We start from the raw sequence: 15062 nt of genomic DNA on the forward strand, positions 1-15062 counted from the left end.
TCAACCACCAGATGTCGCTGCAGTTTTTTCTCTGGATATGGAGCGACGGAAGCGGCAAGGAAAGGGAAGGGCGGTGACGTCAAGGCTGACGCTTTTTTGGCTACGCCCACTGAAGGACTTGCTCGCGCTGGCACAAAAATGGCTATTTCGCCCTCAGACACAGGCAGCAACACTCTCCTCTCAATGACCTGGCATGAACTCTCAAACAAAAGGCGGCGAGGCAGAGAAAGCCTCCAGTTTTGAACGGTTTTCCGCTCGTCTTAAAGCACAGTTGCAAAGCACTATCTTAACTCTTTTCCCTCGACAGTGTGGAAACCGTAGCACAGTATTACCGTATAACAACGTCTGTCAAGACTTTACTTTGATATAAAACAATTATCAGTCGCGGCTTTGGGCCTTTCAGGCGGACTTTCCACCGTTCAACAACAGCTACTTACTCTGAAATCAGCGGTACAGAAATTATTTATTTCAGGCTCAAGTAGCTCAATATAACTAGCTCAAACTAGTACAAGCAACAACTAGCTCTTCAGCTTTCACACGTCTTCAGCAGGACGTACACTAAGTGATTAAACACTTCACTGCTCTCAGGTCTATTATCTTGGTTATAGACCGACACGAATAATTATTTTATTTCCGTCTTCAAAGGGCTTAACACAACTAGCGCAGCAGCCAGTAACAATAATCAGCTTTATAGCTTGGACACACGTCCGGGTGGGACGTAAATAAAAGTGATTTAATACCCTATAGCTCTCGTAATCTAACACGGGTCTGTTATCCCGATTTGAAAGAGACAAGGAGGATTATTTTATTTCAGTATTCAAACGGACTCCACACCACTAGCGCAGCAGCCCGTGACAATAATCAGCTTTATAGCTTAGACACACGTCCGCAGCGGGACGTAACAATAGTGATTAACACTTTACTTCTCTCGCAATCAAACACAGAGAATTATTTATTTCAGTCTCAGGGGACTTAACATGGCTAGCACACCGGCTAGTATCAATACTCAGCTTTATAGCATGAACACGCGTCCTCGGCGGGACGTAAACAGATAGTGGTTTACACTTTACTTCTCTCGCACTCACGGAACTTCCTTTTGGGAACCGGCAGAGAGGAACAGAGGGGGATCTCCTAGCCTGTGGTTTGGCCGTTAGCGGTTTAGGTAGCTAGTCTAAGCGGCTAACACGGAGATTTTTGAGGTGGACTCAAGATCTGCTGGGTAAACGCAGCCAGACTTTCCACACTCAAGGCAGGGGGACAATGACCGGAATCCGCAGTGACTGTCTTCTGCCTAAGGCCTTTAATCAATAAGCGTATGTTTTACGCTGTAAGCATGCACTTCATAAACACAACAACACTCCTCTATTTCTATGGGAAGTTAGCGTGTAGTCTCTAGCGCTCTATCGCCCCTTGCGGGCGGAGGATTTACTTGCAGCAAAATTATGCAGATATTTAACTGGAAGCACAATCAGTCATACTCAGTACACAATTAAACGTTGCAGTCAGACGCTTGAATTTCAGGTGGATATGCTCAAACACAGTCAGTACATAGCATAGTCAAACCAACACTGCGAGGAATTTGTTTAATTTCTGAGTTAAATACACTTCAGTTATGATGCCTCACACGGGGCACCAGAGATGTAGCGGATTTGTATAATTATTATTATAATTAATCACTCGTTAAAAGGGGCACCACCGGACGTAAGATCCGGAAGTTATGATTATTCAATTAGGATTAATTAAATAACCATAACTCAATTAAATAGATTTGATTAAGGCAAATTTGATGAATCAGTCAAATATCTTTAGGCTCGTGGTTTCTAGGCGTCAGGGAACTTGTTAGTGTATTTAAACCAGAAATAAGGCACACACACACAGTTTGTCTATGATACTAACAGGCTATTTATTTAAACACATGGATTAAGTAACAATAGATATAGCGTCATGAAACATATGCACACATATAACGTCAAAGAGGTAGGTTAATTATGCTCAGTGAAGGTTAAATAGCGACTCAAACTCATGATGCAGCAGTGATGACTGAAAGTCTACTCCTAAATACTATGTAAAGCTACTCTGTCGATATTAATAACTATAGGGCAGTGGAGTTTAAAAGGTCAGCTACAATCTTTCACCAGCCTGTGTAGAATATGGAACCATAGCCCTACTTGTGCAGAAGACGTCGATCGTCAGCCCTGGAGTGGTTTTGGTCGCGAACTCAGCGGGGGTTTGGCCTCTCCCTCTCTGGGTTCAGCAATGCGGGCCCGGTTGACTGGCTTCGGCGGGTGGTGACTGGCTTCGGCGTGTGGTTCGGCTGAGTGGTTCTGCTGGCCTCGGGAGCTGCAGATGCCACTGGCGCTTCGTGGTGGATCACAGGCGGTGAAGAGACGATGTTGTGCGGCTGACTCAGTTATTCTTAGTACCTCAGTTCAGGCTGACCAGCACAGCCGAGGTATTTTATTCAATAAAAAGGTTCAGAGTGGTTCTCTTGAATTCAGCTTGAATTACTGAGAGAGAAAAGTCTTTTAGGCCGTGCTGAGCCTTGGAGATGCGGAGTCAAATGTGGTTTTCTGGCTGAGTCCGAAACGGACAAAGGTTGAAGCACGTGGGCTTTTAGAAAAAGATAAAAAGGTAAATAAACTACGCTGAGCTAATCAAAAAGGCAACGACGTCAACTGGAATACGACTGATTGGCTTGTAATAAAAAAATCGAAGATAACTGTGCAAAAAGGAAGAATGCTCTAAGCTGCGAAAATACTAAACAAAGGATTACGTACTAGAAAAAGTTTAAGAGGTTATAAACGAGCAGCAAGGAGCAAAACAAGTAAGCAAAGGAAAAAGAAACAAGAGAGAGAAATTTCAAAATCTGGCGCTTATGTATCAGGGGGATGGATCCCAGGAGATGGCTAAAGACAACGCCCAACATCCGGAGTGAAGGCTTTTCTCTCCTCCTTCGAGGTAGCAGGGAGGAGGGGTCGTCTCACTATTTTAATCGGAATACTAGGATTTAATTTTTAATATCTCATCACTGCTGTCTCATCAGCACGAGGGAAATAACATAATCCTTCACCCTAATACAGGCATACAGATACAAAATGGCATAACATTCGTAGATATTTTGGACTACAGTCCCACAATCAATTGAAACATGCATGTTCTTCCTAAATAAGATTATGCTGATTTTATGTTAGCAGAGGTAGCAAACTTTACTCATATCATATCTCCTGCATTCCTGTTGGATCTTAAACCTGTTTGTAGTTGCCAACAATGATAGTCATGCATGTCACACTCATATGGTATTTGTCGGGGTAACATAGGCATCAAAGAATTATAAAACAGAAATATAATGTTACAGAGATCACATTGTTCATTAGAAAAAAGGTTAACAGGTCATTTTAAAGTCATTTATCTTGATTGTCTGTTGCATTGAAGGAAGGCATAGAGTTCATTTGGAGTTTAGTGTAACAAGAGGATGATTCTCCTTAGAGTCACACATGGGTTCTGTTTTACCTCCCAGAACCCAGGGGATTTCACACGTAGGTCAAAAGGTCTCTGAAAAGGCCCCCTGGAGGGATGGAATGGGGGTGAAAAGTTTGTTGGGATCGTAAAAGCTCCCATCCTTTTGCCCATCTCCTACTTCGTGACAGGAGAGGGGGTGAAGGAAAACAAACCAGCTCCTTCATATATTTGAATTATCAGTTTACTGCCCCTTTTTCAGGGCATCAAAGCATTCCATTGTTGAGAACTTGCTATGGATCAGTCCTCATGCTACAAGCACAAAGGTTCTACATTCCATTGACCTGTTCTGCCTTTTGTACACAATTCAATTTTAAGATGTTGTCCAACTCATTTAATTGTTCTTCAATTGAAAGATTTGTGAAATGAGATGCATGAAATTAGCGCAAGGATAATGAACCACAAAACAACAGCCTTGTTTCTCGAAAAATTTCAGCTCTGGAAAGACAAAAAGAGCCCGGTTAGCTCAGTCGGTAGAGCATGAGACTTTTAATCTCAGGGTCGTGGGTTCAAGTCCCACATTGGGCGTACAGCTCATCCTATGCAGCATATTCAGATACAAACATTATGCATGCACAGTTTTGAATAGAATTTGTTTAAACTTGCAAAACAGGTCCACGGGATCATGGCGGTGCATTTGTATGTGGTCATACTTCCCACAAGACCTTCTCAGATTATCTATGAGATGTCAAGCACAAAAGTTCTACATTCCATTCACCTGTTCTGCCTTTTGTACACAATTCAATTTTAAGATGTTGTCCAACTCACTTAATTGTTCTTCAATTAAAAGATTTGTGAAATGAGATGCATGAAATTAGCGCAAGAATAATGAACCACAAAACAACAGCCTTGTTTCTTGAAAAATTTCAGCTCTGGAAAGAGAAAAAGAGCCCGGTTAGCTCAGTCGGTAGACCATGAGACTCTTAATCTCAGGGTCGTGGGTTCGAGCCCCACATTGGGCGCAGAGCTTAATCTTTGGAGCTGTCTGTGGCAGTCTTTCCAATGCAAAGGTACTGTATGCCCAGTTTCAAATACAATTGGTATGAATTTGCCAAACAAGGCACCGGGATCATGACGGTGCATTTGTATGTGGTCATATTTCCGACAAGACACTCTCAGATATGCCATGAGATGTCAAGCACAAAGGTTCTACATTCCATTGACCTGTTCTGCATTTTGTACACAATTCAATTTTAAGATGTTGTCCAACTCATTTAATTGTTCTTCAATTGAAAGATTTGTGAAATGAGATGCATGAAATTAGCGCAAGGATAATGAACCACAAAACAACAGCCTTGTTTCTCGAAAAATTTCAGCTCCGGAAAGACAAAAAGAGCCCGGTTAGCTCAGTCGGTAGAGCATGAGACTTTTAATCTCAGGGTCGTGGGTTCAAGTCCCACATTGGGCGTACAGCTCATCCTATGCAGCATATTCAGATACATACATAATGCATGCACAGTTTTGAATAGAATTTGTTTAAACTTGCAAAACAGGTCCACGGGATCATGGCGGTGCATTTGTATGTGGTCATACTTCCGACAAGACACTCTCAGATATGCCATGAGATGTCAAGCACAAAGGTTCTACATTCCATTGACCTGTTCTGCATTTTGTACACAATTCAATTTTAAGATGTTGTCCAACTCATTTAATTGTTCTTCAATTGAAAGATTTGTGAAATGAGATGCATGAAATTAGCGCAAGGATAATGAACCACAAAACAACAGCCTTGTTTCTCGAAAAATTTCAGCTCTGGAAAGACAAAAAGAGCCCGGTTAGCTCAGTCGGTAGAGCATGAGACTTTTAATCTCAGGGTCGTGGGTTCAAGTCCCACATTGGGCGTACAGCTCATCCTATGCAGCATATTCAGATACATACATAATGCATGCACAGTTTTGAATAGAATTTGTTTAAACTTGCAAAACAGGTCCACGGGATCATGGCGGTGCATTTGTATGTGGTCATACTTCCGACAAGACACTCTCAGATATGCCATGAGATGTCAAGCACAAAGGTTCTACATTCCATTGACCTGTTCTGCCTTTTGTACACAATTCAATTTTAAGATGTTGTCCAACTCATTTAATTGTTCTTCAATTGAAAGATTTGTGAAATGAGATGCATGAAATTAGCGCAAGGATAATGAACCACAAAACAACAGCCTTGTTTCGCGAAAAATTTCAGCTCTGGAAAGACAAAAAGAGCCCGGTTAGCTCAGTCGGTAGAGCATGAGACTTTTAATCTCAGGGTCGTGGGTTCAAGTCCCACATTGGGCGTACAGCTCATCCTATGCAGCATATTCAGATACATACATAATGCATGCACAGTTTTGAATAGAATTTGTTTAAACTTGCAAAACAGGTCCACGGGATCATGGCGGTGCATTTGTATGTGGTCATACTTCCCACAAGACCTTCTCAGATTAGCTATGAGATGTCAAGCACAAAAGTTCTACATTCCATTCACCTGTTCTGCCTTTTGTACACAATTCAATTTTAAGATGTTGTCCAACTCACTTAATTGTTCTTCAATTAAAAGATTTGTGAAATGAGATGCATGAAATTAGCGCAAGAATAATGAACCACAAAACAACAGCCTTGTTTCTTGAAAAATTTCAGCTCTGGAAAGACAAAAAGAGCCCGGTTAGCTCAGTCGGTAGAGCATGAGACTCTTAATCTCAGGGTCGTGGGTTCGAGCCCCACATTGGGCGCAGAGCTTAATCTTTGGAGCTGTCTGTGGCAGTCTTTCCAATGCAAAGGTACTGTATGCCCAGTTTCAAATACAATTGGTATGAATTTGCCAAACAAGGCACCGGGATCATGACGGTGCATTTGTATGTGGTCATATTTCCTACAAGACACTCTCAGATATGCCATGAGATGTCAAGCACAAAGGTTCTACATTCCATTGACCTGTTCTGCATTTTGTACACAATTCAATTTTAAGATGTTGTCCAACTCATTTAATTGTTCTTCAATTGAAAGATTTGTGAAATGAGATGCATGAAATTAGCGCAAGGATAATGAACCACAAAACAACAGCCTTGTTTCTCGAAAAATTTCAGCTCTGGAAAGACAAAAAGAGCCCGGTTAGCTCAGTCGGTAGAGCATGAGACTCTTAATCTCAGGGTCGTGGGTTCGAGCCCCACATTGGGCGCAGAGCTTAATCTTTGGAGCTGTCTGTGGCAGTCTTTCCAATGCAAAGGTACTGTATGCCCAGTTTCAAATACAATTGGTATGAATTTGCCAAACAAGGCACCGGGATCATGACGGTGCATTTGTATGTGGTCATATTTCCTACAAGACACTCTCAGATATGCCATGAGATGTCAAGCACAAAGGTTCTACATTCCATTCACCTGTTCTGCATTTTGTACACAATTCAATTTTAAGATGTTGTCCAACTCATTTAATTGTTCTTCAATTGAAAGATTTGTGAAATGAGATGCATGAAATTAGCGCAAGGATAATGAACCACAAAACAACAGCCTTGTTTCTCGAAAAATTTCAGCTCTGGAAAGACAAAAAGAGCCCGGTTAGCTCAGTCGGTAGAGCATGAGACTTTTAATCTCAGGGTCGTGGGTTCAAGTCCCACATTGGGCGTACAGCTCATCCTATGCAGCATATTCAGATACATACATAATGCATGCACAGTTTTGAATAGAATTTGTTTAAACTTGCAAAACAGGTCCACGGGATCATGGCGGTGCATTTGTATGTGGTCATACTTCCCACAAGACCTTCTCAGATTAGCTATGAGATGTCAAGCACAAAAGTTCTACATTCCATTCACCTGTTCTGCCTTTTGTACACAATTCAATTTTAAGATGTTGTCCAACTCACTTAATTGTTCTTCAATTAAAAGATTTGTGAAATGAGATGCATGAAATTAGCGCAAGAATAATGAACCACAAAACAACAGCCTTGTTTCTTGAAAAATTTCAGCTCTGGAAAGAGAAAAAGAGCCCGGTTAGCTCAGTCGGTAGAGCATGAGACTCTTAATCTCAGGGTCGTGGGTTCGAGCCCCACATTGGGCGCAGAGCTTAATCTTTGGAGCTGTCTGTGGCAGTCTTTCCAATGCAAAGGTACTGTATGCCCAGTTTCAAATACAATTGGTATGAATTTGCCAAACAAGGCACCGGGATCATGACGGTGCATTTGTATGTGGTCATATTTCCTACAAGACACTCTCAGATATGCCATGAGATGTCAAGCACAAAGGTTCTACATTCCATTGACCTGTTCTGCATTTTGTACACAATTCAATTTTAAGATGTTGTCCAACTCATTTAATTGTTCTTCAATTGAAAGATTTGTGAAATGAGATGCATGAAATTAGCGCAAGGATAATGAACCACAAAACAACAGCCTTGTTTCTCGAAAAATTTCAGCTCTGGAAAGAGAAAAAGAGCCCGGTTAGCTCAGTCGGTAGAGCATGAGACTCTTAATCTCAGGGTCGTGGGTTCGAGCCCCACATTGGGCGCAGAGCTTAATCTTTGGAGCTGTCTGTGGCAGTCTTTCCAATGCAAAGGTACTGTATGCCCAGTTTCAAATACAATTGGTATGAATTTGCCAAACAAGGCACCGGGATCATGACGGTGCATTTGTATGTGGTCATATTTCCTACAAGACACTCTCAGATATGCCATGAGATGTCAAGCACAAAGGTTCTACATTCCATTGACCTGTTCTGCATTTTGTACACAATTCAATTTTAAGATGTTGTCCAACTCATTTAATTGTTCTTCAATTGAAAGATTTGTGAAATGAGATGCATGAAATTAGCGCAAGGATAATGAACCACAAAACAACAGCCTTGTTTCTCGAAAAATTTCAGCTCTGGAAAGACAAAAAGAGCCCGGTTAGCTCAGTCGGTAGAGCATGAGACTTTTAATCTCAGGGTCGTGGGTTCAAGTCCCACATTGGGCGTACAGCTCATCCTATGCAGCATATTCAGATTCATACATAATGCATGCCCAGTTTCAAATACAATTGGTATGAATTTGCCAAACAAGGCACCGGGATCATGACGGTGCATTTGTATGTGGTCATATTTCCTACAAGACACTCTCAGATATGCCATGAGATGTCAAGCACAAAGGTTCTACATTCCATTGACCTGTTCTGCATTTTGTACACAATTCAATTTTAAGATGTTGTCCAACTCATTTAATTGTTCTTCAATTGAAAGATTTGTGAAATGAGATGCATGAAATTAGCGCAAGGATAATGAACCACAAAACAACAGCCTTGTTTCTCGAAAAATTTCAGCTCTGGAAAGACAAAAAGAGCCCGGTTAGCTCAGTCGGTAGAGCATGAGACTCTTAATCTCAGGGTCGTGGGTTCGAGCCCCACATTGGGCGCAGAGCTTAATCTTTGGAGCTGTCTGTGGCAGTCTTTCCAATGCAAAGGTACTGTATGCCCAGTTTCAAATACAATTGGTATGAATTTGCCAAACAAGGCACCGGGATCATGACGGTGCATTTGTATGTGGTCATATTTCCTACAAGACACTCTCAGATATGCCATGAGATGTCAAGCACAAAGGTTCTACATTCCATTCACCTGTTCTGCATTTTGTACACAATTCAATTTTAAGATGTTGTCCAACTCATTTAATTGTTCTTCAATTGAAAGATTTGTGAAATGAGATGCATGAAATTAGCGCAAGGATAATGAACCACAAAACAACAGCCTTGTTTCTCGAAAAATTTCAGCTCTGGAAAGACAAAAAGAGCCCGGTTAGCTCAGTCGGTAGAGCATGAGACTTTTAATCTCAGGGTCGTGGGTTCAAGTCCCACATTGGGCGTACAGCTCATCCTATGCAGCATATTCAGATACATACATAATGCATGCACAGTTTTGAATAGAATTTGTTTAAACTTGCAAAACAGGTCCACGGGATCATGGCGGTGCATTTGTATGTGGTCATACTTCCCACAAGACCTTCTCAGATTAGCTATGAGATGTCAAGCACAAAAGTTCTACATTCCATTCACCTGTTCTGCCTTTTGTACACAATTCAATTTTAAGATGTTGTCCAACTCACTTAATTGTTCTTCAATTAAAAGATTTGTGAAATGAGATGCATGAAATTAGCGCAAGAATAATGAACCACAAAACAACAGCCTTGTTTCTTGAAAAATTTCAGCTCTGGAAAGAGAAAAAGAGCCCGGTTAGCTCAGTCGGTAGAGCATGAGACTCTTAATCTCAGGGTCGTGGGTTCGAGCCCCACATTGGGCGCAGAGCTTAATCTTTGGAGCTGTCTGTGGCAGTCTTTCCAATGCAAAGGTACTGTATGCCCAGTTTCAAATACAATTGGTATGAATTTGCCAAACAAGGCACCGGGATCATGACGGTGCATTTGTATGTGGTCATATTTCCTACAAGACACTCTCAGATATGCCATGAGATGTCAAGCACAAAGGTTCTACATTCCATTGACCTGTTCTGCATTTTGTACACAATTCAATTTTAAGATGTTGTCCAACTCATTTAATTGTTCTTCAATTGAAAGATTTGTGAAATGAGATGCATGAAATTAGCGCAAGGATAATGAACCACAAAACAACAGCCTTGTTTCTCGAAAAATTTCAGCTCTGGAAAGAGAAAAAGAGCCCGGTTAGCTCAGTCGGTAGAGCATGAGACTCTTAATCTCAGGGTCGTGGGTTCGAGCCCCACATTGGGCGCAGAGCTTAATCTTTGGAGCTGTCTGTGGCAGTCTTTCCAATGCAAAGGTACTGTATGCCCAGTTTCAAATACAATTGGTATGAATTTGCCAAACAAGGCACCGGGATCATGACGGTGCATTTGTATGTGGTCATATTTCCTACAAGACACTCTCAGATATGCCATGAGATGTCAAGCACAAAGGTTCTACATTCCATTGACCTGTTCTGCATTTTGTACACAATTCAATTTTAAGATGTTGTCCAACTCATTTAATTGTTCTTCAATTGAAAGATTTGTGAAATGAGATGCATGAAATTAGCGCAAGGATAATGAACCACAAAACAACAGCCTTGTTTCTCGAAAAATTTCAGCTCTGGAAAGACAAAAAGAGCCCGGTTAGCTCAGTCGGTAGAGCATGAGACTTTTAATCTCAGGGTCGTGGGTTCAAGTCCCACATTGGGCGTATAGCTCATCCTATGCAGCATATTCAGATTCATACATAATGCATGCAGAGTTTTGAATAGAATTTGTTTAAACTTGCAAAACAGGTCCATGGGATCATGGCGGTGCATTTGTATGTGGTCATACTTCCGACAAGACACTCTCAGATATGCCATGAGATGTCAAGCACAAAGGTTCTACATTCCATTGACCTGTTCTGCCTTTTGTACACAATTCAATTTTAAGATGTTGTCCAACTCATTTAATTGTTCTTCAATTGAAAGATTTGTGAAATGAGATGCATGAAATTAGCGCAAGGATAATGAACCACAAAACAACAGCCTTGTTTCTCGAAAAATTTCAGCTCTGGAAAGACAAAAAGAGCCCGGTTAGCTCAGTCGGTAGAGCATGAGACTTTTAATCTCAGGGTCGTGGGTTCAAGTCCCACATTGGGCGTACAGCTCATCCTATGCAGCATATTCAGATTCATACATAATGCATGCACAGTTTTGAATAGAATTTGTTTAAACTTGCAAAACAGGTCCACGGGATCATGGCGGTGCATTTGTATGTGGTCATACTTCCGACAAGACACTCTCAGATATGCCATGAGATGTCAAGCACAAAGGTTCTACATTCCATTGACCTCTTCTGCCTTTTGTACACAATTCAATTTTAAGATGTTGTCCAACTCATTTAATTGTTCTTCAATTGAAAGATTTGTGAAATGAGATGCATGAAATTAGCGCAAGGATAATGAACCACAAAACAACAGCCTTGTTTCTCGAAAAATTTCAGCTCTGGAAAGAGAAAAAGAGCCCGGTTAGCTCAGTCGGTAGAGCATGAGACTTTTCATCTCAGGGTCGTGGGTTCAAGTCCCACATTGGGCGTACAGCTCATCCTATGCAGCATATTCAGATTCATACATAATGCATGCAGAGTTTTGAATAGAATTTGTTTAAACTTGCAAAACAGGTCCACGGGATCATGGCTGGCGGTGCATTTGTATGTGGTCATACTTCCCACAAGACCTTCTCAGATTAGCTATGAGATGTCAAGCACAAAAGTTCTACATTCCATTCACCTGTTCTGCCTTTTGTACACAATTCAATTTTAAGATGTTGTCCAACTCACTTAATTGTTCTTCAATTAAAAGATTTGTGAAATGAGATGCATGAAATTAGCGCAAGAATAATGAACCACAAAACAACAGCCTTGTTTCTTGAAAAATTTCAGCTCTGGAAAGACAAAAAGAGCCCGGTTAGCTCAGTCGGTAGAGCATGAGACTCTTAATCTCAGGGTCGTGGGTTCGAGCCCCACATTGGGCGCAGAGCTTAATCTTTGGAGCTGTCTGTGGCAGTCTTTCCAATGCAAAGGTACTGTATGCCCAGTTTCAAATACAATTGGTATGAATTTGCCAAACAAGGCACCGGGATCATGACGGTGCATTTGTATGTGGTCATATTTCCTACAAGACACTCTCAGATATGCCATGAGATGTCAAGCACAAAGGTTCTACATTCCATTCACCTGTTCTGCATTTTGTACACAATTCAATTTTAAGATGTTTTCCAACTCATTTAATTGTTCTTCAATTGAAAGATTTGTGAAATGAGATGCATGAAATGAGATGCATGAAATTAGCGCAAGGATAATGAACCACAAAACAACAGCCTTGTTTCTCGAAAAATTTCAGCTCTGGAAAGACAAAAAGAGCCCGGTTAGCTCAGTCGGTAGAGCATGAGACTTTTAATCTCAGGGTCGTGGGTTCAAGTCCCACATTGGGCGTACAGCTCATCCTATGCAGCATATTCAGATTCATACATAATGCATGCACAGTTTTGAATAGAATTTGTTTAAACTTGCAAAACAGGTCCACGGGATCATGGCGGTGCATTTGTATGTGGTCATACTTCCGACAAGACACTCTCAGATATGCCATGAGATGTCAAGCACAAAGGTTCTACATTCCATTGACCTGTTCTGCCTTTTGTACACAATTCAATTTTAAGATGTTGTCCAACTCATTTAATTGTTCTTCAATTGAAAGATTTGTGAAATGAGATGCATGAAATTAGCGCAAGGATAATGAACCACAAAACAACAGCCTTGTTTCTCGAAAAATTTCAGCTCTGGAAAGAGAAAAAGAGCCCGGTTAGCTCAGTCGGTAGAGCATGAGACTTTTAATCTCAGGGTCGTGGGTTCAAGTCCCACATTGGGCGTACAGCTCATCCTATGCAGCATATTCAGATTCATACATAATGCATGCACAGTTTTGAATAGAATTTGTTTAAACTTGCAAAACAGGTCCACGGGATCATGGCGGTGCATTTGTATGTGGTCATACTTCCCACAAGACCTTCTCAGATTAGCTATGAGATGTCAAGCACAAAAGTTCTACATTCCATTCACCTGTTCTGCCTTTTGTACACAATTCAATTTTAAGATGTTGTCCAACTCACTTAATTGTTCTTCAATTAAAAGATTTGTGAAATGAGATGCATGAAATTAGCGCAAGAATAATGAACCACAAAACAACAGCCTTGTTTCTTGAAAAATTTCAGCTCTGGAAAGAGAAAAAGAGCCCGGTTAGCTCAGTCGGTAGAGCATGAGACTTTTAATCTCAGGGTCGTGGGTTCAAGTCCCACATTGGGCGTATAGCTCATCCTATGCAGCATATTCAGATTCATACATAATGCATGCAGAGTTTTGAATAGAATTTGTTTAAACTTGCAAAACAGGTCCATGGGATCATGGCGGTGCATTTGTATGTGGTCATACTTCCGACAAGACACTCTCAGATATGCCATGAGATGTCAAGCACAAAGGTTCTACATTCCATTGACCTGTTCTGCCTTTTGTACACAATTCAATTTTAAGATGTTGTCCAACTCATTTAATTGTTCTTCAATTGAAAGATTTGTGAAATGAGATGCATGAAATTAGCGCAAGGATAATGAACCACAAAACAACAGCCTTGTTTCTCGAAAAATTTCAGCTCTGGAAAGACAAAAAGAGCCCGGTTAGCTCAGTCGGTAGAGCATGAGACTTTTAATCTCAGGGTCGTGGGTTCAAGTCCCACATTGGGCGTACAGCTCATCCTATGCAGCATATTCAGATTCATACATAATGCATGCACAGTTTTGAATAGAATTTGTTTAAACTTGCAAAACAGGTCCACGGGATCATGGCGGTGCATTTGTATGTGGTCATACTTCCGACAAGACACTCTCAGATATGCCATGAGATGTCAAGCACAAAGGTTCTACATTCCATTGACCTGTTCTGCCTTTTGTACACAATTCAATTTTAAGATGTTGTCCAACTCATTTAATTGTTCTTCAATTGAAAGATTTGTGAAATGAGATGCATGAAATTAGCGCAAGGATAATGAACCACAAAACAACAGCCTTGTTTCTCGAAAAATTTCAGCTCTGGAAAGAGAAAAAGAGCCCGGTTAGCTCAGTCGGTAGAGCATGAGACTTTTAATCTCAGGGTCGTGGGTTCAAGTCCCACATTGGGCGTACAGCTCATCCTATGCAGCATATTCAGATTCATACATAATGCATGCACAGTTTTGAATAGAATTTGTTTAAACTTGCAAAACAGGTCCACGGGATCATGGCGGTGCATTTGTATGTGGTCATACTTCCCACAAGACCTTCTCAGATTAGCTATGAGATGTCAAGCACAAAAGTTCTACATTCCATTCACCTGTTCTGCCTTTTGTACACAATTCAATTTTAAGATGTTGTCCAACTCACTTAATTGTTCTTCAATTAAAAGATTTGTGAAATGAGATGCATGAAATTAGCGCAAGAATAATGAACCACAAAACAACAGCCTTGTTTCTTGAAAAATTTCAGCTCTGGAAAGACAAAAAGAGCCCGGTTAGCTCAGTCGGTAGAGCATGAGACTCTTAATCTCAGGGTCGTGGGTTCGAGCCCCACATTGGGTGCAGAGCTTAATCTTTGGAGCTGTCTGTGGCAGTCTTTCCAATGCAAAGGTACTGTATGCCCAGTTTCAAATACAATTGGTATGAATTTGCCAAACAAGGCACCGGGATCATGACGGTGCATTTGTATGTGGTCATATTTCCTACAAGACACTCTCAGATATGCCATGAGATGTCAAGCACAAAGGTTCTACATTCCATTGACCTGTTCTGCATTTTGTACACAATTCAATTTTAAGATGTTGTCCAACTCATTTAATTGTTCTTCAATTGAAAGATTTGTGAAATGAGATGCATGAAATGAGATGCATGAAATTAGCGCAAGGATAATGAACCACAAAACAACAGCCTTGTTTCTCGAAAAATTTCAGCTCTGGAAAGACAAAAAGGGCCCGGTTAGCTCAGTCGGTAGAGCATGAGACTTTTAATCTCAGGGTCGTGGGTTCAAGTCCCACATTGGGCGTACAGCTCATCCTATG

At 41.0% G+C, this 15062-nt stretch overlaps 25 non-coding genes across 25 annotated transcripts; all 25 read left to right on the top strand.

The window, feature by feature from the left end:
- The first annotated feature begins 3971 nt into the window (after positions 1-3971).
- trnak-uuu (transfer RNA lysine (anticodon UUU)) lies at positions 3972-4044 on the top strand. Its single transcript has one exon. It is a non-coding gene; the product is annotated as a tRNA-Lys (tRNA).
- A 361-nt stretch (positions 4045-4405) lies between these two features.
- On the top strand, positions 4406-4478 carry trnak-cuu (transfer RNA lysine (anticodon CUU)). The gene has a single exon. It is a non-coding gene; the product is annotated as a tRNA-Lys (tRNA).
- Positions 4479-4851: 373 nt separating this feature from the next.
- trnak-uuu (transfer RNA lysine (anticodon UUU)) lies at positions 4852-4924 on the top strand. The gene has a single exon. It is a non-coding gene; the product is annotated as a tRNA-Lys (tRNA).
- A 361-nt stretch (positions 4925-5285) lies between these two features.
- trnak-uuu (transfer RNA lysine (anticodon UUU)) lies at positions 5286-5358 on the top strand. Its single transcript has one exon. It is a non-coding gene; the product is annotated as a tRNA-Lys (tRNA).
- A 361-nt stretch (positions 5359-5719) lies between these two features.
- trnak-uuu (transfer RNA lysine (anticodon UUU)) lies at positions 5720-5792 on the top strand. The gene has a single exon. It is a non-coding gene; the product is annotated as a tRNA-Lys (tRNA).
- Positions 5793-6153: 361 nt separating this feature from the next.
- trnak-cuu (transfer RNA lysine (anticodon CUU)) lies at positions 6154-6226 on the top strand. The gene has a single exon. It is a non-coding gene; the product is annotated as a tRNA-Lys (tRNA).
- Positions 6227-6599: 373 nt separating this feature from the next.
- trnak-cuu (transfer RNA lysine (anticodon CUU)) lies at positions 6600-6672 on the top strand. Its single transcript has one exon. It is a non-coding gene; the product is annotated as a tRNA-Lys (tRNA).
- Positions 6673-7045: 373 nt separating this feature from the next.
- trnak-uuu (transfer RNA lysine (anticodon UUU)) lies at positions 7046-7118 on the top strand. The gene has a single exon. It is a non-coding gene; the product is annotated as a tRNA-Lys (tRNA).
- A 361-nt stretch (positions 7119-7479) lies between these two features.
- On the top strand, positions 7480-7552 carry trnak-cuu (transfer RNA lysine (anticodon CUU)). The gene has a single exon. It is a non-coding gene; the product is annotated as a tRNA-Lys (tRNA).
- A 373-nt stretch (positions 7553-7925) lies between these two features.
- Positions 7926-7998, top strand: trnak-cuu (transfer RNA lysine (anticodon CUU)). Its single transcript has one exon. It is a non-coding gene; the product is annotated as a tRNA-Lys (tRNA).
- Positions 7999-8371: 373 nt separating this feature from the next.
- trnak-uuu (transfer RNA lysine (anticodon UUU)) lies at positions 8372-8444 on the top strand. Its single transcript has one exon. It is a non-coding gene; the product is annotated as a tRNA-Lys (tRNA).
- Positions 8445-8805: 361 nt separating this feature from the next.
- Positions 8806-8878, top strand: trnak-cuu (transfer RNA lysine (anticodon CUU)). Its single transcript has one exon. It is a non-coding gene; the product is annotated as a tRNA-Lys (tRNA).
- Positions 8879-9251: 373 nt separating this feature from the next.
- trnak-uuu (transfer RNA lysine (anticodon UUU)) lies at positions 9252-9324 on the top strand. Its single transcript has one exon. It is a non-coding gene; the product is annotated as a tRNA-Lys (tRNA).
- A 361-nt stretch (positions 9325-9685) lies between these two features.
- Positions 9686-9758, top strand: trnak-cuu (transfer RNA lysine (anticodon CUU)). The gene has a single exon. It is a non-coding gene; the product is annotated as a tRNA-Lys (tRNA).
- Positions 9759-10131: 373 nt separating this feature from the next.
- Positions 10132-10204, top strand: trnak-cuu (transfer RNA lysine (anticodon CUU)). Its single transcript has one exon. It is a non-coding gene; the product is annotated as a tRNA-Lys (tRNA).
- A 373-nt stretch (positions 10205-10577) lies between these two features.
- On the top strand, positions 10578-10650 carry trnak-uuu (transfer RNA lysine (anticodon UUU)). Its single transcript has one exon. It is a non-coding gene; the product is annotated as a tRNA-Lys (tRNA).
- A 361-nt stretch (positions 10651-11011) lies between these two features.
- Positions 11012-11084, top strand: trnak-uuu (transfer RNA lysine (anticodon UUU)). The gene has a single exon. It is a non-coding gene; the product is annotated as a tRNA-Lys (tRNA).
- Positions 11085-11883: 799 nt separating this feature from the next.
- trnak-cuu (transfer RNA lysine (anticodon CUU)) lies at positions 11884-11956 on the top strand. The gene has a single exon. It is a non-coding gene; the product is annotated as a tRNA-Lys (tRNA).
- A 387-nt stretch (positions 11957-12343) lies between these two features.
- Positions 12344-12416, top strand: trnak-uuu (transfer RNA lysine (anticodon UUU)). Its single transcript has one exon. It is a non-coding gene; the product is annotated as a tRNA-Lys (tRNA).
- A 361-nt stretch (positions 12417-12777) lies between these two features.
- Positions 12778-12850, top strand: trnak-uuu (transfer RNA lysine (anticodon UUU)). Its single transcript has one exon. It is a non-coding gene; the product is annotated as a tRNA-Lys (tRNA).
- Positions 12851-13211: 361 nt separating this feature from the next.
- Positions 13212-13284, top strand: trnak-uuu (transfer RNA lysine (anticodon UUU)). Its single transcript has one exon. It is a non-coding gene; the product is annotated as a tRNA-Lys (tRNA).
- Positions 13285-13645: 361 nt separating this feature from the next.
- On the top strand, positions 13646-13718 carry trnak-uuu (transfer RNA lysine (anticodon UUU)). The gene has a single exon. It is a non-coding gene; the product is annotated as a tRNA-Lys (tRNA).
- Positions 13719-14079: 361 nt separating this feature from the next.
- On the top strand, positions 14080-14152 carry trnak-uuu (transfer RNA lysine (anticodon UUU)). The gene has a single exon. It is a non-coding gene; the product is annotated as a tRNA-Lys (tRNA).
- Positions 14153-14513: 361 nt separating this feature from the next.
- trnak-cuu (transfer RNA lysine (anticodon CUU)) lies at positions 14514-14586 on the top strand. The gene has a single exon. It is a non-coding gene; the product is annotated as a tRNA-Lys (tRNA).
- Positions 14587-14973: 387 nt separating this feature from the next.
- Positions 14974-15046, top strand: trnak-uuu (transfer RNA lysine (anticodon UUU)). Its single transcript has one exon. It is a non-coding gene; the product is annotated as a tRNA-Lys (tRNA).
- The last annotated feature ends 16 nt before the right edge of the window (positions 15047-15062 follow it).

The sequence above is a fragment of the Scomber japonicus genome, chromosome 16, assembly GCF_027409825.1.
Source record: "Scomber japonicus isolate fScoJap1 chromosome 16, fScoJap1.pri, whole genome shotgun sequence".
Taxonomy (NCBI): Eukaryota; Metazoa; Chordata; class Actinopteri; order Scombriformes; family Scombridae; genus Scomber; species Scomber japonicus.